The 25758-nt window shown below is 45.6% G+C and overlaps 1 protein-coding gene across 1 annotated transcript in view; it reads right to left on the minus strand.

The window, feature by feature from the left end:
* LOC118001825 (WD repeat-containing protein 27-like) overlaps positions 1-25758 on the minus strand; it is a 109625-nt gene that overhangs the window by 2067 nt on the left and 81800 nt on the right. The window lies entirely within an intron of this gene.

Consider the following 25758-nt stretch of genomic DNA (forward strand, 5'->3'; position numbering starts at 1 on the left):
TCCCCAGAAGCTCCAGTGTCCCCAGCATCCCCAGCAACCCCAGAATCTCCAGCATCCCCAGCGTCCCTAGCGTCCCCAGAATCCCCAGCGTCCCCAGAGTCCCCGGCGTCCCCAGTGTCTCCAGCATCCCCAGAATCCCCAGCGTCCCCAGCATCCCCAGTGTCCCCAGCATCCCCAGCGTCCCCAGCACAATGGACCCAGACAAGCAAACCACACGCTGGTGAAGACAAGCAGTTGTCATTCAAAGCCTCTGAATTCTGGGATGGTTGCTTATGTTTCCTTTTTCCTAGCAATACTGACCAACACCTACTCCCAACACACGCAACAGAGAGCAACTGTGCCAGGTACTATGCCAAGATAAACAGCACTCTTTATGCCACAAATCCAACCATCAGCAAAATACAAGGAGAAAGAAGTTATTGCTCAAAGACATTTAACAAAAATGAAAGTAGCCAACACAAGAAAATGCAGTGAGCTTTCTGACAAGCAGCCAAAGTACACGAAGACGGGTGAAGACAGACTTTCCTTGGGGGCTGTAACATACACTGGATATTCTACTTGGTGAATTTGAACTAACGGGGTCTCACCTGGCCCTTTATCTCACCAGGTCCTGTTGGGTAATTATTGAGGATGCACAGGTAAGATGAAGTTAGGATTCTGAGGTCGTCTGATCAGTGACCACCAGAAGCCTTAACACAGCCCTGCCTGGTGGACACAAGCTGGAGAATCACCGCTCGCAGCCACGCCCAGCAAGCTGGCCAAGGAGGTGAGTCAACGGAGCAGCACCCTCCATGTGCTTGGGTCTGGGACCTAAGCAGCCTGACACTTGCCCACGACTAAACCCACGGACAGCCAGCCAGATACTCAGCAGTACCAGGACCTGAGGGGCAGGGGATGGACGAGTGAGTGTGGAGTCCCACTGACAGGGAGAGAGAGATGGTGGCATGAGCACGTGGCACGTACAGAGGAGAAGGGGACAGGGACGTGGCTGGGCTCTCCCTCACTGCGGGCAGGATCCAGGCCTCTTAAGGACCCCTGGCTGTATGAATACAGGAGACCGCAGGACAAGACCCTAAACACTTGTCCCATTCAAAGTCCCATCACTACGACTGAAGTCTGACACAGGCCCTAGGACATGGCCCGTCCACACTGCACTCTGTTGCCTCTGCTGGCAGGACAAACTCCCAAATGTTTAGTGGCTCAAACCAACACCAGGTTAGCATCCTACAGTTCTGTGGGTCAGAAGTCCCAAGTGGGTCCCACTGGGCTAAGTGTTAGCAGGGCTGTGTTCCCACGTCTAGGCTGACCACAGTCGTTGGCCCACGGCCCCTTCCCCACCTGTGAAGCCCACATCCCATCCTTCTCTTCTGCCCACCTCCCCAGGACCCGTGATTAGACCAGGCCCACCTGTATAACCCAGGACTGTCTCCACTGCAAGCTCAGGTGATTGGCAGCCCTAATCCATCTGTCTCAATTCCCCATTACCATGAAAGTAACATACTCATGGATTCTGGGGATTTGGGTGTGGACACCTTGGGCCCATTCTTGGAGGGCAGCGAAGAACTTAGTGGGTAGCAGCAGCTAGTCGGTACTTGAACTGTGTCTTTTATGGGTTCAGAACATTGTCAGGGCTCCCTGACCCACCATGAACTGCCCACCTCTCATCACACGTGGCAAGCAAACAACATCTGACAGGTCTACCTCCACTGTGTCCTTGAAAAAGACCCTGTGGCCGGGCCATGCACACAGCCCCCAGGATGCAGGGGCGGGCTGGGAATGCTGGGCTGTCCCGTTAGTGAGCTTCTCCAGCCTCCAGAGTGTTGGAGTGCAGAGGCTAATTCATGGGCTCCCAGCCACAAGGTGAGGAAGACTCAGGGGCTGTGCAAGCAGCTGGCCCATGGTAACTTCCCGGAAAGCAAGAACCGTTCAGATCAAGGGCCCTGAGTTGCAGGACATCTCAGTGCAGACATTGCAGCACCAGGGGGAGCCTCACCCATCCGCTGCGTAAACACTTCTGGGAAGAACGGGACTCTTTCCAGCTCCCGAGAGCGTCCCCCGACATACAGCCTGTCATTCACCCCCTCACTAATGCTCCTTTTTTTGAGAGGAAGATGAGAGAGTTTGACTTGGAAGAGGAAAATGTAAGCTTAACCACGTTAGCTGCAAGTTTTCAAGTGCATGCGGCTTGCTCACATTTTCAATATGTGCTGTAATTTCCTGGGCCGGCCCCATATTCCCACAGCCATTCCCAATCAAACTCTGGTCATTAACACACCCTTTCGCCATGAGTTGAAACCTTTGTCAATCAGCTCTGCCCTTGCACAAGACTCCAGCCAATAAGCCATAAAATAAAAAGCCAAACCATCTATTTTTAATTCTGTCCCTGGCACAGCACTGCGCTCCTATGTACTAAAAAGGAAGGTCTGCTCATAAGGGGGACAAAATTCGGGTTCAAAAAGGTAGTAATAGGTTAAAAGTACGCTGAAAACAGAGGTTTTCGGGGAAGTATACTGACGTGTAAAATTTACTTTGAAATGCATCCCAAATTGGATGGATTGCTGAGTGGACAGAGGCAAGATGAGTGGACAGTTGTGTGATAAAGCAAGAGTGGTAAGACATTAATGGTAGAAATCTAAATAATGGAAATTCCTCTGTTTACTGCAAAACTCGTCCAACTGCGTTGTGCAGCAGAATATTGCCATAGTGATTCTGGGAAGCGCGGCACACCTCTTTCTTAGATGAAGGCATCATGTCTCGCAAGCTACATTATTTCAAGGCTTTTATGAATATCAATCATTTTAGGCAGTAGAGCGTTTTCTACAAAGGAAGTGAAACCTTATACTCTTTGTGTAATCTGCCAAAGATCCTTACATGACATCTGTCAGGGAACACAGGACTCCTGGGCTCTCCTCCTGCCTGTGGATCATGAGGGGCACGTGGCCTTCCTTGTGATTGCGGCCGGCTACAGCTGAGCAAATCCCCCTTGGCAGAAGCCCAGACTGCCCAAAGATGGACCAGCCTCGATACTGCTGGTTAAGTTACTGTAGAGTATTCCTAAGGTCCTGACAAGCTCCAGCCAGCTGAAAATCACCTGCTCATTGTCAGGACACAGGCAGAGACAGGGAAGAAAAGCTGCCTTTGGGAGTGTCTCCCTGCTTTGCCGGCTGCCACCCGTATTAAGCCCTGCAGCCAGTATCCGTGCTGCTCCTCCCACAGGCAGGCAGGCACACCACCACCACCACGGCACAGACGCAACCGTTCTCCCTTTCCGTTCACAAGGAAACAAGACTCAGATGGTTTGCGTACTGTGTTGCAGGTGGGCCTGTTGCCAGCAGAGCCGGGATCAGACTCGAGTGCACGGAAGCAGGCCCCTAGCCCAGGGGCAGCCCCAGACAGCAGCAATCACCACCCCTTGTGGTTTGTTAGAAAGCAGAGTTTCTGGACCACCCAGACCTACCCGGTTAGAGCCTGTGTCTTCAAAGGAACCCCGGAGCTTCAGCGGGACACAGACGGCTGAGAAGCATCCAGTTCCCTCAACCGCTATACCAGTGGTTCTCAGTTCTTCTCGTGATCAGAATCATCTGGAAGGCCAGTTAAAATACGGATTGCTGGGCCTTACCCCCCAGACTTTTGTATCCAGTAGGACTGGGTGGAGGACCCGAGAATCTGCATTCCTAACAAGTTCCCAAGTGATGCTGGTGCTGCTGGTCCAGGGACCACACTTTGAGAAACACTCACTTTCCTAGCCTGCCTCCAAACCCTCCCTCAGGTGCTGTATCTATCGGAATATATATGCTAGCTAATATCTTCTAAGCTGGTAAACTCATAATCTTCCAGACATTAACTCTACGGTACACATTTAAGTTTTTACAACATTTTTCTGTTTCCAGTGGAATTGGGATTTCTCAGCAAATGCATAGTATTTTATCTGAGCTAAAAACTGAAGTGCCCCAACTGTACAAGCTACACTTGGAGGGGGTCCAAGCACTAATTTCTCCATGTTCTCCAGTTTAATCATGTCTTCCCTTTGATGGTAGGAAATGGGCACACATCACGGTCATTTGAAATTTCCAGGGAGACAATAATCAGGAGACGTGCAATAACCATATACCATTAAAATACTCTGCCTTACATAACAAATATTGTGCAACTGTGAATTCTAATCCATTTGCGTGCTAATAGAACTTGAAGTGATCCAAAGACTAAACAAAAAGACAATCTTGAAAGCAGCAAGACATAAGCAATTCATTGTGTACAAATGATCATAAATAAGATTAACATTTGGATTTCTCATCAGAAACCATGGAGTTCAAAAGGCAGCAGGGTGTCATATACAAAGTGCTGAAAGAAAAAAAAAAAAAAAGATCTTTCAGTCAATCATTCTATATCCAGCAAAACTATCTTTTGAAAATATAGGAAAAATTAAGACATCCCCAGATAAACATTAAGAAGGTGTGTTGCTAGCAGACCTTCCCTACAACCAATGCTGGAGGGAGCCCTTCAGGATGAATGGAAAGAAACCAGGTAATAACTCAAGTCCATATGAAGAACACCAGCAAAGGTAACTAAATAGGTAAATACGAAAGATAGCATAAATGAACTTTTGTTGGTAGCTCCTTTTATTTTCAATCTGATCTAAAAGATAGATGCATAAAGCAATAAGTATAAATAATAACTATACATCCATGTTGATGGGCAAACAATGCATAAAAGAAAGAGAAGACACAAGTTACTAAAATCAGGAGTGAGACATTATGACTGACTTTAAGGAAATAAAAAGATCATAAGCGACAGCACAAACCATGGTGTCCCAGCAAATCAGATAGCCTACATAAAATGGACACATTCATGTAAACACACAAACTACCAAAATTGACTCAAGAAGAAATAGATCTATAACAGTTAAGAAGATTGAGTCAGTGATGATGATGATGGTGATGATAATTAAAACCTCCAACAAAGAAACACTCAGGACTGGATATCTTTACTGCTGAATTCTGCTGACAATATAAAGAAGGATTTATACCAATAATTATTAAATTTTCCACACAACAGATGAGGAAAGAACACTTCAGAACTCATTCTGTGAGACCAGTATTTCCCTGATACAAAAGCCAGGCAATGATACGATGGGGAAAGAAATTTACAGAACAATATCCCCTACAGATACAGATGCAAAAATCCTCAACAAAATACAGAAGAACTGAATGCAGCAACATATAAAAAGCTTATACACTATGATTAAGTGGGATTTATCCCAGAAATGCAAGGTTAGTAGGCCACACAAAAATCAATTCATGCAATAAACTGTAACAATGGAATAAAAAACATATGATTATCTCAACAGATACAAAAAAAAATTGAAAATATGCAACATCCTTTGATAATAATAAAAACATTTAGCAGACTAGGCACAGAGGAGACTTTCCTCTACCATTTATGAAAAAACCACAGCGAAGGTCACACTTAATGGTGAAAAACTGAAAACTTTCCCCTAAGATCTGGAATATGATGAGGATATCTGCTTTCATAACTTCCATAAAACATTGTACTAGAGGTTCCAGCCAGAGCAATTAGACAAGAAGAAGAAATAAAAGCCATCTAAAATGGAAAGGAAGAAATAAAACTATCTCTATTTGCATATGACATGATCTTACATATTGAAAGTTAAAAAAATCCATTAAAAATAACTACTATAACTAATAAGCTAGTTCAGCTAGGTTGTGGAATACAAGATAAACATACAAAAGTTAATTGCATGTCTATACACTAGCAGTGAACATTCTCAAATTAAATTAAGAAAATAATTTCATTTACAGTAGCATCAAAAAGAGTAAAATACTCAGGAATTAATTTAGCAAAATATATGCACGACTTTTACAATGAAAATTATGAAACGTTGTGAGAAATTAAATAAGATCTACATAAACAAAAAGACATCCCATATTCATAAAATGGAAAACAATATTGTTATAATGGCAATACCCCCCAAATTCAATTATAGGTTCAGTGTAATCCCTATCAAAATTTTTGTACGTACAAAAAGACAATCTGATCCTAAAACTCACATGGAAATGCACGAGACCCTGAATAGCCGAAACAATCTTGAAGAAAAACAAAGCTGGAAGACTCACACTTCCCACTTTCCACACTGACTACAAAGCTACATTAGCCAAGACAGCATGGCAGTGTCATAAGGACAGACATAAAAAACAATGGAGTAGAGCTGAGAGTCCAGAAATACACCTATAATCCATGGTCAACTGACCTCTAACAAGGGTTCCAAGACTATTCAGTGAAGGAAAAGAATCATTCTTTCAACAAATGGTATAAAATAACTGCATATCCACAGGCAAAAAAAAGGGGAGGGAGGGATTTGGACCCCTACCTTCCATCCTATGGAAAATTAACTCTCCTGTGCTAAGGGATGCCATAAAAAAAGTAAAAAGACCGCCCACAGGATGAGAGAAAACAGTTGCCAGTCACATATCTGATGAGGGTCTAACATCCAGAACATATAAAGAACTAAGAAAACTAAATAATAAATGTCAAATAACTCAATTAACAATGGGCAGAGTATTTCAATAGAGTTTCTCTAAAAGATTTGAATAGAATTTCTCCAAAGAAGACACAGAGACATAGAGATGGCCAACAAGCACACAAGAAGATATTCACTTATTAATCATTAGGGAAATGCAAATCAAAACCACAAGATGCCACTTCACACCCACTAGAATAGCTATAATAAAAAAAATCAAAAATAAGTGTTGGCAAAGATGTGGAGAAATCAGGACCCTTACACATTGCTAATGGGAATCTAAAATACTGCAGCCACCATATAATTTTGGCAGCTTCTCAAATAGTTAAAAATAGAATTACCATATGACCCAGAAATTCCACTCCTAGGTCTATAAGAGAGAACTTATAGACCTGAAAGATATGTTTAGACAAAAAAATGTGCCTGAATCTTCACAGTCAACATTATCTACTGTAGCCAAAAAGTGGAAACAATCCAAAAAATCATCAACAAAATGTGGGCTATCCATACTATGAAATCATCCTCAGCCACAAAAAGAAATGAAGTGCAGATACATAGTACAACATGGATGAGCCTTGAAAACATTACACTACAGATACTAGGCACAAAGGACATTATCGTAAGATTCCACTTCTATGACATATGCAAAACAGGCAAATCCAAAGACACAGAAGGAAGATCAGTGATTGCCAGGGGTCTGGGATGTGGGAATTGGGACCAACTGCTAATAGGAACAGAGGTACCTGGGTGGCTCAGTCGGTTCAGTGTCTGACTTGATTTCAGCTCAGGTCATGTTCTCAGGGTCCTGGGATCGAGCCCTGCATCAGGCTCTAGGCCGAGCATGGAGTCTGCTTCTCCCTCTGTCCCTGCCCTTCCCCCCACTCACTCACTCTATCTCTAAAATAAATGAATAAAATTTAAAAAAAATTAAAATCAGCAACACAGAGAAAAAATAGACTCATCTTTAGAAATTCCTTTTTTTTTTTTAATTTTATTATGTTATGTTAGTCACCATACAATACATCGTTAGTTTTTGATGTAGTGATCCACGATCCATTGTTTTCGTATAACACCCAGTGCTCCATGCAGTACGTGCCCTCCTTAATACCCATCACTGGGCTAACCAATCCCCCCTCCCCCCTCCCCTCTAAAACCCTGTTTGTTTCTCAGGTCCATAGTCTCTCATGGTTCATCTCTCCCTCCAATTCCCCCCGCCCATTTTTCCCTTCCTTCTCTTAATGTCCTCCATGTTATTCCTTATGTTCCACAAATAAGTGAAACCATATGATAATTGACTTTCTCTGCTTGACTTATTTCACTTAGCATAATCTCCTCCAGTCCCATCCATGTTGATGTAAAAGTTGGGTATTCATCTTTTCTGATGGCTGAGTAATATTCCATTGTATATATGGACCACATCTTCTTTATCCATTCCTCTGTTGAAGGGCATCTTGGCTCTTTCCATGGTTTGGCTATTGCAGACATTGCTGCTATGAACATTGGGGTGCATATGGCCCTTCTTTTCACTACATCTGTGTCTTTGGGGTAAATACCCAGGAGTGCAATTGCTGGGTCATAGGGTAGCTCTATTTTTAATTTTTTGAGGCACCGCCACACTGTTTTCCAAAGTGGCTGTACCAACTTGCATTCCCACCAACAGTGTAAGAGGGTTCCCCTTTCTCCACAACCTCTCCAACATTTGTTGTTTCTTTCCCTGTCCATTTTGGCCATTCTAACTGGTGTAAGGTGGTATTTCAGTGTGGTTTTGATTTGGATTTCCCGGATGGCTAATGATGATGAACATTTTTTCATGTGTCTGTTAGCCATTTGTATGTCTTCTTCAGAAAAGTGTCTGTTCATCTCTTCTGCTCACTTTTTGACTTGATTATTTGTTTTTTGGGTGTTGAGTTTGAGAAGTTCTTTATAGATTTTGGATACCAGCCCTTTATCTGTAGTGTCATTTGCAAATATCTTCTCCCATTCTGTGGGTTGCCTCTTTGTTTTGTTGACTGTTTCCTTTGCTGTGCAGAAGCTTTTTATCTCGATGAAGTCCCAAAAGTTCATTTTTGCTTTTGTTTCACTAGCTTTTGGAGATGTATCTTGAAAGAAGTTGCTGTGGCTGATGTCAAAGAGGTTACTGCCTATGTTCTCCTCTAGGACTTTGATGGATTCCTGTCTCACATTGAGGTCTTTCATCCACTTTGAGTTTCTTTCTTTTACAATCAGACATAAATCATGGAAAACCAAAGGCAAAATTAAAAAGCAATGAGATATTTTCCAGGAGTTCACCTTATCCTGAGAAATGAGGTTTAGAAAGTGTTGCCCAGATTACAGAATACAGCTTAAAACAACTGTGCTCTAGCCTTAAAATGTGGTATACTAACCTAACGGTGCATTACCTGCCTGAACCAAGACCATGTACACCTGGGGACTTCCTGTCTCTCTTAAAGTGGGCAGGATGCAGAACTGGGTAGGCACGGGAAGGACAAGAGAGGAGGTCAAAAGTGAAGTTCAGACCTGGAGCAGTGCTCCCAGCAGGGCCAGACCGTGTCCCCCGAGAACGTCCATGTAAAGGGGCGGGACCGAGGGGTCACTTTACAGAAGCTGCCGGCACGCCTGAAAGATGTCAGCTCTGGAAAATATTAAGTCATCTTCCGTGCCAATAACAAAACAGGCTGCAAAGGAGTAAGGACGAAGCACTGTGCTCACCGTTCCAATGACAGAACCCGCTGTGGATTTCTCACTTGAGGGCTTGGTCCTCTGGAGATCCCCTGAAGGAGAAGCTGTTGACAACACATCTGCTGCATGCCCGCGTGACGTCAGCACACACTGACCCCACGTGGGCCACCAGCCGGCACACACAGCCACAGAACATTTCCAAATTGTGTCTGTTATCTTTATGAACCATGATTCTAGCTACTGTCACTAAAAGCTGGGCCTATTTCTAGATATCTGAGGATCCCATATAAAGTATGGAACAAATAAAACTGGCTTATTCTGACATGGATTGCTTAAAAATGAAGAAAAATGCTATAAAAAATATGGCTCTTTTTAATTCCATTACCCCTCCCCAAAATGTATGATTGTGTTCATTCATGCAACGAATACTAATTAAATGCTCTTTGAGCCAAGCATTGCTGCAGGCTTGGGGTTGGGCAGCTGAGCTACCAAATTGATCAGATGGTAACTCAGACCCACACCAATCAGAGCACTTACCAGGACCACATTTTACCAGTGATTCCGAGGACACAGCCATCCAGAGGCATAGGAAAGGCAGAGGCCTGAGACACCCCAGCAGCTCTCCAGATGCCTCCTCTGCCCAGTCTCTGGGTCAGGCACAGGTTCAGTTCCACTGTGGCAAGCAGTCCCATTAGGAGGCATCCCCATCTTTGACCTCAGCTAGTTGCAGAGCTTGCGTGGCATGCTCTAGGGAGCCATGACTCACAGATCCATAGGTCATAGACTTATTTACCATATGCATTTCTGATCCAAAGACATCCTGCTAAAAGCATCACTTAGGCAAAGACCGTCTCTCCAGGAAATACCATGAGTCCATCTACCAGGAGGTTGGTTATCATCATGTTAACAGAGAGTAGTCCAGGTTACCTGCCTTCTTTCCTTTCCCTGGAGTGCCCCCTGGTATTCCTAGTAACTGGGAGAGAAACAGACCCTAACATCTTCCTTCCTGGCATTAAACTTGTCTCATGTGGCAGATATTCTACTTGAGAAGCAGCTGATAAGCCAGCAGACACATACACAGACAAGATGTGTTTTGAGACCTTTGTGCTATGAAGAACATAAAACAGGGGACCGGACAGAGATGAGAATGAGTGGGAGGGCTGCATTAAATTGGTCAGAGGAGTTCTCTCTGAAGATACAATTTGTGAGCCAGGATCTGAAGTGCAAGAAACCATTCATGAGAGAGTTTCTGGAAAATCATTCTAGTCAGGAGAATGGCAAGTGCAAAAGTGCTACATGGGAAAGCCTGGTATGAAACAGAAACAAGTGAGAAACCGAAGAATGTGCCCTTGGGGATGGAGCCTGCTGGATGGGGAGGAGGCCGGAGGAGGCCGGGAAGCGGGCCGGGTCTAAGCTCTGCTCCCCTGCAGGAGAGGGAAGACTACAGTAGTAAGAAGGACATCTAGTTTGTGTTCTAGGAAGAGCATCTGGGTGCAGGGTGGGGAAGGGGGGGGTCCAGGTGAGAGACGGAGGGGGGAACTAAGGTGTTAGAAAGCATGGAGAGAAGCAGGGGGATGGGCATCAACACCAAAACTATGGCCACAAGTATACAGACACATCTCAACAAGCTATTTCAAGACGCACGGCCAAGAGTCCTTAAGTTTTGAAGGTATTACTATATAAAGAATTAGTTACAGCCAAAAGTGCACCTTCCCAGGGGTTTCTCCCAGAACAGCGTGTGTGTTGGGGGTGGGGGAGAGGAAGCAAATCAAGACATGAGCAACGGCTGCTGAAGCCAGCAACGGGCACTCGGGCACTCGGGACCCATTCTATGCTGAATAGATGCATAAACTTTGCCATAACAAAATATTTGAAGTTGTGACGCATGGGGGCAGGACCCTGATGGTCGCAGGATGTCAAATGCCTGTAGGTCCCCAGGGACAGGTCACTCTCCCATCCTGCCTAGGGTAGAAACTCCTTGTGAATAGAATGTAGTCCTTTAAGCCACTTTAACCACTATAAAGCTCTCTGTTACAATGAGCTAAAATCAGTCTTCTGAAACTTCCAACATTGGACCCAATTCAGTGATACGGAGGTCGAGGAGACAGGTGGGTTCCTCCACCGGATCCTGCTTTAAAGACCTAGGGACAGCCATCCTGCCTTCTACAAGCTAAGGTTCTGAGCCTTTAGATCATTCTTGAACCACAAGGAGATATTTTCCCTATAAAGAGTTCTTTTCCCAACCCTTTCTTCTGCCCCACGTCTGGGTTTGCTTAGCTCGGCTGTAGGACCCTGCAGTTTGGTGAGGGGCTCCTGGTTTCCGGTCTATGCGCACGTGCCTGTAAACACAGTCTAGCTCCCACATACTGAAAACCACGTGTGAGTCCTGCTGGTGCATAGGGATTGTCCTCAACAGTTTTCTTATTCAAGTCTGTCGTCTTCTTTTTAAAAACCAATTACCCAAAAATGCCAGAGTTCTTCAATGAATGCCAAAATTAGTAGGCAAAAGTTTGATAATAAATAGGATATTTATATTCCAAACTGCTTATGAATTATGAAAGGAAAAATACTGGCTTTACAAAAAAGAAGCCTGATTTACAGTATCTTAGCCAAGTTACAAATGTCCACAAAGTGACCGGGACAAACCCAATATCACATTGCTGCTGATGTTCTAAGAACACCACCTCCGTGGCCGTCTGGACAAAAAAGCAACTAATCATAAAGAAGAAATGTTATGAAAGAATTGACCTGTGGTTTTCAAAAAAACAAACAAACAAACAAAAAACAGGGTCAAGGAAAACAAAGAAAGCCAGAGGAACTGTCCAGTTAGGAGAAGCTAGGAAGATATACTAATGCATCATCCCGGGATGGGAAAGATTATAAAGGTTTGTAACTGTGAGCTGGGAGTGAACTGCCGATTGGATGTGTCAATGTCAGATTCCCTAATTTTTGTAACCATATTCTATGTATGTAAGAGGATGTCATAGTTCTTAGGAAATGCATCCTAATGTGTTCAGACATAAAGGGGAAGATTTCTCCAACATACTGTTGATGATTTTGAAAAACAAATTTATATATATGCAATCCAAGAGAAATGCTATGCAAGCCATATGTATAATTTAAAATTTTCTAGAAGTCACGCTAAAAAATAAAAACAAATTATTTAATTTTGATATTTGATTTAACCCAGTATATAAAAATATTATTTCTGCATGTAATCAATATAAAATTAATAAAAAATTTATATTTTATTGTACCAAGTCTTGAAAATCTGATGTGTACTTTAGATTTATAGATCATCTCAATTTGGACTAGCCAAATTTCATGCTATGAAATTTGCTAAATAGCTACAATGCTAAATAGCTACATGCAGAGATTAAGAAGGAAGGGATGGATAAATAATAAGTCAATTAAAAAATAATGTAAAATAAAATTGTTATTACTCTTGATAAAAACTACATAGAATGTTCATGTATTTCTTAAAATTTTTCTATAAATTTTAAACACTATCACAATTTTAAAATTATAGTAAAAATCAAATAATAATAAATGGGAAGAGAAAACAATTCCATGCCAATACATTTTAAATCTTAGCAAATGAAAAAATTCTAGAAAAATATCTTTCCAAAATGAATCTAATTATTTTTTTTTTCTTTAAAGATTTTATTTATTTATATGACAGAGAGAGACAGCAAGAACAGGAACACAAGCAGGGGGAGTGGGAGAGGGAGAAGCAGGCTTCCCGCTGAGCAGGGAGCCCGATGTGGGACTCGATCCCAGGACCCTGGGATCATGACCTGAGCCGAAGGCAGATGCTTAACGACTGAGCCACCCAGGCGCCCTAAGAAATTATTTAAAGGCAGAACAATCCTATCATAAAGTAGCAGTTCCTAAACTTTTTGGTCTCAATATCCCTTCATGTTCTTAAAATTTATTATTGAGAACCACAAAGACCTTTTGTTTACACAGACTGTATTTACAAATATTTAGAAAATTATAAATTAAAACTGAGAATTTAAAAATATATTTAGGGGCACCTGGATGGGTTAAGCGTCTGCCTTCAGCTCAGGTCATGATCCCGGGGTCCTGGGATCGAGCCCCACATCGGGCTCCCTGCTCAGCGGGAAGCCTGCCTCTCTCTCTCCCACTCCCCCTGCTTGTGTTCCCTCTCTCGCTGCCAATCTCTCTGTCAAATAAATAAATAAATAAATAAAACTTAAAAAAAAAATACATAAAAATAAATTTATACTTGAATTCATCTAACAATAATAATTCCATTATGTTTTTACATAAATAACCTATTTTATGAAAAATAACAAATTTTCAAAACAAAAATAAATTGTGAGATGAGTATCGTTATGTCACAATGTCTAACCCAATGGGAGACAGCTGGGTTCTACCTGCTTCTGCATTCAGACTCTTGCAGTATGTTGTTTTGGTTGAAGACTATTTGGAATGGAGGAACTATTCTTCACAGTCCTTTCAGATGATCGCGAATAATATCTTTTGACGCTGCTCCGAAATATGATGAGTGCGTGTTTCTTCTTGTTACCCACTAACTTCAGCTGGTCTATCTTCCACTGTGAATGAATGGATCTCTACTGATGCATGTTTTTGTAACATCATGCATTAATCACATGAAAAATACAGTCCACTTAGTTAAGCAGATCTTCCAGCAGTGACACATGACATTGTACAGTGTCAAAATACCAGTCCACCCTATCAACAAGCTAAAGAAAAACTGCATGATATCAATTGATCCTGAAAAAGCATTTGGCAAAAGCCAACACACATTTGTGATAAAAGCAATTTATGAAGAAGACTTGACAGCATCAGCAAAACGCCCACAGCTAGCATCATATGTAACGTGAAGGATGGAATGCTCCCTGACTGGGGAGAACGGAGGGACGCCTGCTCCTACTCAACACCATGCTGGAAGCTCCAACATTTGCAATATGTCAAGAGTAAGACACAACACGCATGCATATTGCAGGGGAAGCAAAACTGTCCCTATTTGCAGATGACATGATTGTCTACATAGAAAATCCCAAGGAATCTACAAAAAAAAAAAAAAAAAATCCACAAAAAAACAAACCACAAAAAGCAATTCCTAGAATGTGACCAAAGTCACATCACACAAAATTCAATCTCATCTCATATACTGATAATGACCATGTGGAAACCAATGTTAAAAACAGTATCATTTATAATTAAAGAAAATCATATACCAGAAATAACTTTTAAAAGCATATGCAGAATAGGTAAACTGAACATCACAATATGCTGACAAAGGAAATCAAATGTCAACATAAAGAGAAGAACAGACCATATTCATGGGTTGGAAGACTCATCATAGTAACATGTCAGCTCTCCCCAAATTGATAGATACATGGGTTTAATGCAATTCCTATGAAAACCCCAACAAGGACTTTTGTAGACACAGCTTACTCTACAGTTCATATGGAAGGGCACACCCCTAGAATAAGAAAGACAATCCTGACAAAAGGGAATCAAGTGGGAGAAATCACTGGACCTGATAACCTAGCGTACTATTCAAGGACAATACATCATGTCCAATTTGAGGGTTTTGGAAGAATAAGAGGTGGTTCTATACTAGAAAAATCAGTAAGTGCTATTCATCACATTAACATCTTAAAAAAGAAAAAAAATGTTCTCAATGGATGTACACAACATTTGATAAAATTCAACACCAATTCCTACTTAAAACATGTTGGGCCGGTAATGGTTCCCTATCAACAGTCATCCTTGGAGCGCCTGGTGGCTCAGTCATTTAGTGTCTGCCTTCGGCTCAGGTCATGATCCCGGGGTCCTGGGATCGAGTCCCATGTCGGGCTCCCTGCTCGGCAGGAAGCCTGCTTCTCCCTCTGATGCTGCTTCTTCTGCTTGTGCTCTCTCTCTCTGTCAAAAATAAATAAAATCTGGGGCGCCTGGGTGGCTCAGTCGTTAAGCGTCTGCCTTCGGCTCAGGTCATGATCCCAGGGTCCTGGGATCGAGCCCCGCATCGGGCTCCTTGCTCAGCGGGAAGCCTGCTTCTCCCTCTCCCACCCCCCCCGCTTGTGTTCCTGCTCTCACTATCTCTCACTATCTCTCTCTGTCAAACAAATAAATAAAATCTTTAAAAAAAATAATAAATAAATAAATAAATAAATAAAATCTTAAAAAAAAAAAAAAAAAAACCAGTCATCCTTATCAGTGAAGTACTGAAAAATTCCTTTCAGATGAGGCCTCTTCCTGAACTTCTAGTCAGGCTCTCTGCCAGGGCAGTGACACAAGAAAAGAGTTGAAGGATAGACACTGTAAAGAAAACTATCCAGACAATACAGTGTAACTCGGCACTAAAAAGACAGGGAGGAACCTTCCACGCATATCACTAAGTGAAAGAAGCCGGTCTGAACCCACACGCTGTGGGATCCCACCTCCATGAATGACACTCGGGAAAAGGCAGGCATGGGGACAGTGAACAACGGGGTCGCCAGGGTTGGAGCTGGGAGAGGGATGGAGAGGGGTGCCCAGAGGGTTCTTAGGACACAGAAACCCCCTCTGTGTGATAGTGTGGTGGGGAGTACCTGTCACTGCACACCTGTCCAAACCACAGAATATCCGACACCAATGGTGGGCTCTGGGTGACCACGTCTGTCCGTGTGGGTTCACGACTATAACAAGTGCTCCCCGTGGGGGGGGCGTGCATAATGCGGGAGGCTGTGTGTGTACATGGATTCCCTAAAGGTAACAGATGACACACACACAGCCATTAGGGTAAAATGTGGGGGAAAGAATCCAATTTCCTCTGCAGACGTGCCCTCAGTCAGGCCCAGTTTAAAGCGTTCTCTTCTCAACATCCTGCCACTTCCAGATTCTACAGTGGCCTGGTCTACAACCTGGCCTCCCGTGCTGGGTGGACACCCAGGCAGGGCCACGAGGCTCCCGTGGGTAGAGCTCTGGACATCCGCCCCGGGGTGTCCGTGGCCCCACCCAGAGGGACCAGGGCCAGCAGCCTGGTGCCACCCACCTGGAGGGGGAGGGAAGGAGCCACTAGGACAGGGAGCCGGGAGCCCTGCGGGGGTGGGGCCAAGGGCGGGGAGCCTTGCGGGACATAGCCACTGCATGTACCTGCTGGCCGCACCCCGCTTGCCACCGCGAGGCTCCCACGTGCAGGGGAGGGTGCCGCCCTTCTGGGCTCCATCCGCACTGGGGCGGAGCTTCTGCGGGTCCCCTGGGGCAGGGGCTGCGGCATCAAGAGGACAGTTTTAGGAGAGAATCCCTGGCTTAGCACGTGCCCTGAGTGCGTATACTTCATGGTGTCCACTGCGTCTGCTGAGACTGTCATATTTACCTCCCAGCTCTTGGCTGTTTCTCACGCGTCAAGGTGAGCAGACAGGTAACCCTGAGTAATTGAACCGTCATTCTGTCACCATTTATATCCAGCTCCAAAATGATCCGAGTTGGCATTGAGTCATTTAAATAAAATTTCTGAATTCTTCACCCTGAATTAACAGGTGTACGTAGTTTTCCCAAAGTGGCAGATGAAATGAGAACATGAAGGTGAAACAGACCCTTGTAAGCTGGGGTCAACGTGTCTTCTCTCCGGTGGGGTGTTTTCATTCATCAATGTCGAGGCTCTAAATCTTTTCACCCAAAGGGGAAGCACAGTGGGATACAGAGCACCGCAACTAACCTCTAAGCAGTCAGTTGAGAAGAAGCATTCGGTTTTATACGCGATAAAGGAAATGCTTAACATTTTGTGTTAATGCTCATTTCAGTGCAACTACTAACTAGTTACTGGAATTTAAAATACGCAGAATTGTCGCCTATCGCAGAAGTAGTTGTTTGTAACACGCAACCGTCAGGCTAAAATCGGTAGCTGGACGTCAGTCAGCACGCGTGCCTTGTGGCTTCTCACCGGCTGCGGCTTGGCACTGAGGCCAGATCTCGGAAGTGCGGTGCAGTCACGTGGCACGCCCCCGACTTTCCGGGGTGTAACTGGAGCACCACTTCCAACCTATGAAGCAGTTCTGCAAAGTCAACACCTCATCTCAGTGGAGACCAGAGTTCTAGTTAATCAACTCCAGAAGCAGGCAGAAGCCATATTTTGGTTAGAAATAAACACTGTTGTCATGATGATTGCTTAAAAATTTCAAGAAAGCATTTCCAGAACACAGTGATCCAAAATGGCACTGAGTACTGAAGCAGTGGCCTGATGACATCAACGCACTGACCCCAGGAAGCCTCCCATGGGCTCAGACCCTGCAGCAGCCCCTCGTGCCACAGTGAGCCCAGTAGGGGTTTCAACTTACAAGCACCTCATTCCAAAAGTTCAGTCTGTGCACTGGGAGCTAATGTCGGAGCAATTATCAAGAAGAAATTTAAAACAGACTAAAACATAAACCATTACTTCTAGAAGAGTGTCTGATGTCTACCATGAATTACATTTATGGTAACTGTTTTGTAGACCTGCAAAAGGTCCATTTACAATTTCTGAAAGAGAACCAGTCCAGGTCTGCAGATCTCCCTGCCCCGGGTGGCCCCAACCCAAATGGTCCCTTAGCAAAGGATGCAGTGGCAGCAGAAGACCCTCAGAACAGCACCACAGAGACCACCAGAGCACAGACTGGTGCATGCTGCGGGGAACCCGTCCTTGACACCCCCCGCCCCCCTGCGCATACCCCCTCGGGACCGGCCCCTGGACAGCCTGTCCTTGACACCCCGCTCTGTGTGCACCCCCCTCGGGACCAGCCCGTGGACAGCCCGTCCCTGACACCCTGCTCTCTGTGCACCCCCCTCGGGACCGGCCCGTGGACAGCCCATCCCTGACACCCCGCTCTGTGTGCAACCCCCTCAGGACCGGCCTGTGGTCACAGGCTCCAGTCCACATCCAAGCATCTTCAGTCCTCTGGTGATGAAAACACACTGGCAAGTCCTTATTTTAAAGGTGATCCACTGCTGTAACATGTGAGCAGAGGCCAGTCATGTCATCTGGGTTCATGTGACATCTAAACACAGAGGACCCTCCGCTCTTCCTTTCTCCAGTCGTGATATTAGGAAAAGCACTTTGAAATAGGGTGTCTGGGTTCACTGCAGTGGTTGCATTTCTCTTTCCTCCCCTCCTTCCTCCTTCCCTCCCTCCCTCCTCCCTTCTTTCTCTCCTTCCTTCCTCCCTCCCTTCCTTTCCTTCCTTCTCTTCCCTCCTTCTTTCCTTCCTTCCCTTTCTTCCTTCTCTTCCTTCCTTTCTTCCTTCTTCCCTCCTTCCATGCTCTTTCCTCCCTTCCTTCCTTCCCTTCTTCCTTCCTTCACTTTCTTCCTTCCTCCCTCCCTGCTCTCCCTTCCTTCCTTCCCTTCCCTCCTTCCTTCACTTCCTTCCTTTCTTCCTTCCTCCCTCCCTGTTCTTCCTTCATTTCTTCCTTCCCTTCCTTCCCTCTCTCCATCCTTCTCTTCCTTCCTTTCCTTCCTTCCTTCCTCCCTCCCTCCTTTCTCTTCTTTCCTTTCCTTTCCCTTCCTTCCTTCCACTGGGAGGAGAGAATTTATTTTTCATTTCATGGCTCTTTTCTTTTTCAGTAGTGATGCTAAGGCATCGTTGAGAACAGCTAACTAGTCCTTTAGAATATTCCTCTGGGCAAATCTAGCTTTCTCTACATCCTGCAGCCAGACAGGCTTGCTTGTTCGAACAACCACCGTAGTTCCCACTAACAATATTGTGACTCTGCCATCAAGTGTCGGGAGAAGAGAGACTTGTGATCACTTTGTGTGGCTTATTCGGATGTCTCTAATTCTTGTTTTAATAAAACTATTTGGTAATTATAGTCTAATTTTCTGTAATTTATTCTACTGTGTTTATTTCCTTTTCTGAATGCTCATGGCCCATGAAAATTTGGGCTCCTTGTTTTGGGCTTCACCGTTTGGCAGACTGAATGGCAGCAGCTGACTTGGGCAGTTCCTCCTCGCAGATGTAAGTCTGAGAAAAGACACTGCCAGCACCAAGCGTGCATGGGGCTTCTGCCTCCGAGGCTGACGTGCTTGTCCCGGAAATTCGGAGGAACGTGCCCATGTTGTGTGAGCACCAAGTGGCCTCTGGTGTCTTGACACAGCCGCGTGGAAATGGCCGTGCAGGGTTGCTGAGGGCAGGCGGCGGGTGGGACCCGTGTGTAGGACTCCCCTGGCCAGGCCACATGTACCTGCCTCGGTTCGGCTCTGAACACATCCGTGTGACGGTCAGTGGGTGGGGACAGGACCCCAAGCAGACGGCTGCCCGGGGCACGTGGAGACTCCTTACTGGCTGCAAGCACCCACACCACCCAGCTTGAATAAATGCCAACAGTCAAGTTTCACTGGAAAGCACTGAATTCTCACTTAAGGATTCCCGCCTCGTCCTCTGGTACTTCTTACGAGAGCCCCTTTTTGCTTGAATCTGATGTCCTGTCATTTTTCTTCCCTGATGAGGTCTTTTTTCCTCACACCTCTTTCCCCAGCCACCCTGCCGCCAGACATCACTGCTTTAAAAATAACCGGCAGGTGGGGAGTTTGCCGCAACAGATGCTGTAGAACACCTCGAGTCCCTTTAGAGTGTATACTCTTGAGAATTTATTGTGTTCCCACTTCTGATACAGAACTGTCAATAGTCAGCATAGGAATATCTTTGCTGGCAGATAACTGGTACCCCTCAAGCTCGGCATTTGCTAGCTCAAACAGAAACCCGTCAGACTCCGGGGACAACGTGTGATCAGAGCCATGGCCACCATGGGTGCCTCCGCATCTGCACTGGAGACAAGCTCTGCGGATGGCAGGACGTGGTTGTGCTCTTGGGGGCACAGCGGCGCTGCTATGTGCAGGGAGCCTGCTGATGAGAGCCGGTCCTGGGTCGCATGGTCCTGGCATCAGGAGTCAGGCTTCCGGTGATGCGCCGCAGAGCCCAGAGGTGTGGCCAGACAGCAGGCACAGGTCTCGGCGAGAGGACAGATGGCAGGAATGTGCTATGAGCCTCACCACACTCTGGGTCCAGGAACAGAAAAACCAGCCCCCTCATGTCCCTTCCAGCTCCAAAAAGCTGTTGTTCCAATGGAACATGAACAAACAAATCCTAATTCTCTGAACAAACGAAGCAATCACCGAGTGAATGCTCTTTCCGAGCTGAGGAAATCTCAAACTCAAAAGCAAAGTCTGTGTATCTGAGGCTGGAAGTGTGTGGTGGGTCACGGCCTGACCCACGCGTTCCTTCAACCTCAAGGCCTGCAAGAACTTCGCAGGTTGGCAGGACAGACGAATGGCAGCTGGGACATGTGCGGCCTTCTAAAGGACACTTGACAGTTTGTGCGAGAAGAAGGGGTGTGCCAACTAACACCGGCGATTCCTCTGACCAAGAAAATACAAAAAAGATGTGCAACCTGCTGGCCGTTTGCCCGTAAGTCACTGATGTGCTTTAATGGCCCCACTTGTGGACTCATGCATCTTTACACAAACATTACTGGAAAAATGCCCTTTTAAATGCTAAAACGGTGTGGGGGTATCCCACTGAAAACCCCGAAACAGTGTATATCCTTAGAAAACGTAAGCGTCGGAAGATCCCAAATTGCAAAATGAGTGTCATTCACATGCGGCATCTTTGGCACAGGTCCCGTTTCTGTGGTGGGGGTGGCTGAACCACAGTCTCTGCGTTGGTCATCTGATGTGACGTAGTCGCCAAGGAAGGTTAGTTCTACTTCCCAAGCGGTGCATTTTACACACAGAACTCACTCTGCTTCTAATGATTTACTATTTCAAAGGCTTTCTAAGTACACTGACTTCAGAGATGAGTTTTGTAGACCTCCATGTGTTGAGGTGCATTTCTGCCTCCACAAGATAAATACTCTGAAATACTTGCATTTCAGCTGAAAAATACTGTAATTTCTAGGCATGTGGAAATGAATAAAGCTATTAGAAATAAAAGAATGATTTATTTTACCAGCATTCAGCAAGCATCGATCTGCTCTGTACTGGTGGTCAGACCGACTTCTAGGAATAAAAACAAACCTCCCCACCCACCCCAAGGAACTCAGATTCCAGGGCAAAAGCTGCCCCATCTGAACTGGGAAGTTGAGAACGCAGCACCCTGTGCGCTCTTCACATGGGGCTCTGAAGCCCGTTGCTCACACTTGGGGGATCTGAGGCTGACTGGGCTTCAGGGAAAGTTCACAAAGGATGGCATTTGAACGCTGAGGAGACTGAAGTGTTTGGATACCGACGGGGCAGTAAAAACGCATTCCAGAGGGGGAACAAGGGCGCAGGACGGCAGTCCACAGCGGAACAGGGCGCTCCCTGGGCTGGGCACGGAGCCCTGGGGCAGAGGTGTGGGCGGCAGGAGAGAGTTCACCCACACTTATAAAGTCAATTGATTTGCAACAAAGACACCAGTAAAATTCAGTGGAAAAGTAATTTTAACAAGTATTGCTAGAGTGAATAGATATTTGCACAGAAAAAAATGAATCTTGACCTACTTTTCTCTATTCCCCGAATTAGTTCAGTTAGTTCAAGAAGGATGTGCAGGCCAGACACGTGTCGTGCCGGCCCCGGGCATGGGTGGGCTGGGACTTGCCCTGGACCCCCAGCACAGCGGCGGGACACACTTACACAGACACTGCAGCACTGTCCCGCTGGGGTCTCTGCCCTTGTGGACAGTGATGGAGCAGGTAGCCTTGCGGGGGACCCAGCCTGGCAGGGAGTGGCAGGGGACTCTGGTCCTCAGCCAGCAAGACGCTGAGGCTCTCGGTCCTACAACCACAGAGATCCAGAACCTGCCAACAAGCTGATGAGCCTGGAGGCAGATCCGCCCCCAGGAGAGCCTCAGATGAGCAGGAGCCCTGGTCAATAGCTCGGCCACAGCCGTCCGAAACCCTGACCTGAGGACCCAGCTGAGCCACGCCCAGACTCCTGACCCACAGAAATTGTAGGAATAAATGTGTTAGGATGCTATGTTTTTGCTAATGCAGTTGATCCTTGAACAATGTGGGGGTTAGGGATGCCAACCCCTGCTTGCCAAAACTCCACACATAACTTTTGACTCCTCAAAAACGTAACAACTAATAGGCTACCATTGAGCAGAAGCCTTACTGGTTAACACAGTTTGTATGCCGCGCGCGTTACACACTAAGTATTCTTACAATAGAGTCAGCCAGCGAAGAGAAAACGTCACTACCACAACCACATGGAAGAGACCGTGTGTTTGCAGGACTGAAGGGTCACGTACCGTCAGGGAACACAGGCAGCTGATGCCACTGAATCAACCACTAAGTATGAATAAAAACAATAAACTTCCTAGAAGAAAACATAGAGAATATCTTTGCAGGCTTTGGGTTGGCAAGATTTTTCAGACAGGCCACAAAGTAAAATTCGCACCTCATAAAAATTCAACAGTTATGTTCATTAAGGAATATTATAACCCAAATAGGCAAACCACAGATGAGGGGGAATATTTGCAATACATGTACGATGTTCTACAACCTGAGGTGCCTGGCTGGCTCAGTGAAGCATCTGATTCTTCATTTCAGCTCAGGTCATGATCTCAGGGTGGTGAGATCCAGCCCTGCGTCGGGATCCATGCTCAGCGTGGAGTCTACTTGGGATTTGCTCTCCCTCCGCCTCTGCCCCTCCCCACCTCATGCACACACACACGCTCTCTTCTCAAATAAATACATAAACCTTTAAAAATAATAATAATAAATAAAAAGTTCTACTCGATAATAATGAACAGTTAAAAATAGGCCTATAATCATATGATATAGTGTTCAATATCAGTCATTATTAAAGAAATGCAAATTAAAACCACAATAAAAATACCCCAACAGCTAAAATTAAAAAGACTACAGAAATAGGGCAGTCCCGGTGAGGGGGGCGGTGTATGAACAGCACCCGCTCTAGAAAGTAGGAGCAGGTTCTCAATGCTGAGCGTGAGCCCGCCTGGCAGCCATGCTCCCATCCGCTTGCTCAGGAGAAAAGAAACATGTCTCCACACAGACACCTGCACCAGAAGCAGCTTTAGCCATGAACACCCGAACTGGAAACACCAGAACCTGCTTGGCTGACCCAACAGAAAAGCTCTCTACCGCATAAAGGAGGGCCCACCAGGACACCTAAGGGCACGGATGAAGGTCCCACTGCCACGGCACTCTAGAAAAGACAGACCGGTCTCTGGGACAGACGCTGGGACACTCTTTGCTCTGGGGTGTGGGTCCCAGGGGCGTGTGCACCAGGCCACAGAGAGTGGGACCACCGCCCGTCTACGAGAGGGGCAGGGCCGGCCTCCGACGTGACTCAGAACACACATCCCTCAGCCTCCACCTTCAATCTTGCCTTTTTAATTCTATTCAAAAAATTTTAGTTTTGATTAAAAGTATCAAAGTATTGGGGTGCCTGGAGGGCTCAGTCGTCAAGCGTATACCTTCTGCTCAGGTCATGATCCGTGTCCTGGGATGGAGCCCCGCATCAGGCTCCCTGCTCTGCGGGAAGCCTGCTTCTCCCACTCCCCCTGCTTGTGTTCCCTCTCTCGCTGTTGCTCTCTCTGTCAAATAAATAAATAAAATCTTTAAAAAAAGTATCAAAGTATAAAAAAATACCTTGCTTTAACCCTTCACAAACTTAAAAGATGGTCAGGATGAGGGTCAGAAGTAGATCTGAGATGGTTTCATTGCTGCTCTCTGCACTGGACAGTATCATGGGCGTAAATGCACACTAACAGCAGTGACAATCGTATAGATAACCTGGTGCAGACTCTCTCCAAGCATGATCTGAGGCCCAACTGCACCAAAACCCGATGATCTTGTGAAAGTTCACATTTCCAGCCTCTTCGGTGCATCTGTGAAAGTGGAACATCCAGGATAGGGGCCAAAATACCCTGATATTTCCAGAAACACTCTACTAGACCCCGATGCAAGCACATTTTGCACACCAGCATTCCCCAGCACAAGTGGAAACAGATGCAGTATTTGCCCAGAGTGTGTGAGCCATAAATCTACAGCAAAACAGGCTGTTCATCTTGACCACTGCTGGCCAGAGGGAAGTCACTCGCCCTTGGGTCCTGGAGTAAATTCTGCTACCAACCGTGCATGCTGGTGGTCTTCCATTTGGCACACAGATCACAGGGCACTCTCCACATGCCGGGGAGCCCTGACAGACCCAGGTGCTTTCATAGCTCAGCCTCCTTGCCTTTCTGCCCAACAAATTCTGTCAGCAGCCCGAACTTGAAACCAATGCCCTATTTATGTTTCATCTTCTTAATTTATCACCTGGACAGGTTACACCTGAATTACAGTGAAAGGTTGAGTTCTAGTACAATATTCTGACTTTTATAGAAAATTACTTGAATATTAAAATAAGTAATGTGATGAAAGCAGAGGCTTTAATCCTCTAGTCTGTGTTCCATTTAAATTTATGGCTTCGCTGTTGACTTTGCTAGAATCTGCAGAACATTTTCCAAAAGGAAGGTGCTTAGACTCCGAGGTCCTTAGGAATGAAATTAGCTTTCGTGATGTGGCCTGAGGAGGTGGGCAGGAAATATCTGGGAATAACACGAGCTTCAGAACTAGAGCATCATAGACGAAGACAAATTTGAAAGTACTCAGTGGCTAAAAAAAAGAGTGTTATTGCCACATCAGTAAAAATAGAAAAACATCCTGCCTCCCATAGAATAAAATCTCATGGTAGAATTCAGTTCTGGGGCATAAGTGTATGATGGAAAACACTCCGCATGCCCGGGCCTCCCTGAGCAGTAGAGTGTGGTCTCTGCTCCCATTTCTGCCGCTGCACACTCCAGGCCCTCGTCTCTCGGGCCCCTCCCTGGGGGCACCCTGACTTCTGTCTGCATCCTCACACGGCGCCGTGGGTATGCAGTGCCGGGCACACCGGGCAGCAGACATCAGCTCCATGGAGTGCGGATCGTACAGCCCACCATGGCACTCAAGCGTGTCAGCTTCTTCTGCCTCAGTTTCCCTATCTGCACTAGGAAGATAATTCAGTTCCCACTTCCTGAGGGTGTGATTAAAGTACAAGTAAATGGTTACACTGAACTCAAACCTTTTTTTTCTTTTTTTGGCTCCAGATAAAAAATCAGTCATGGGTGTGTAGGCAAGAAAGGATATTCTAAATGAAATCCACTGCAGCCCGCATGCGGGGAGCAAAGCATCCTTGGCATCAGAGGCAAGATGAAAACTGAGTCGATGCCTTGTGGGTTTGAATGCAGAGGTCGCACTGCAGCCCTCAGCCGCCAGTCCAGCACGCACAGGATCACTAAGGCGACCTCACATCTGCACATGTGTTTCATGTATACATGCTTTGTGTGACACAAAATGAAGACTATGTACACACAGATACAGAAACCACCATACACACGCACACACATGCACACTCATGCACACTCACGCATATTTGGAGTCCTGCACTGTCCCAATCCTCTCCGTGGAGAAGAAATCGATTGGAGAATCACAGAGATCATAAAGTTCAAAAACTGTAAAGATAAGAAAATCAATCCTCCAAAAGTGTAATGTGGGATGACATGGCAA

Source organism: Mirounga leonina, unplaced genomic scaffold (assembly GCF_011800145.1).
Source record: "Mirounga leonina isolate KUSES-001 unplaced genomic scaffold, KU_Mleo_1.0 Mir_54, whole genome shotgun sequence".
Lineage (NCBI taxonomy): Eukaryota > Metazoa > Chordata > Mammalia > Carnivora > Phocidae > Mirounga > Mirounga leonina.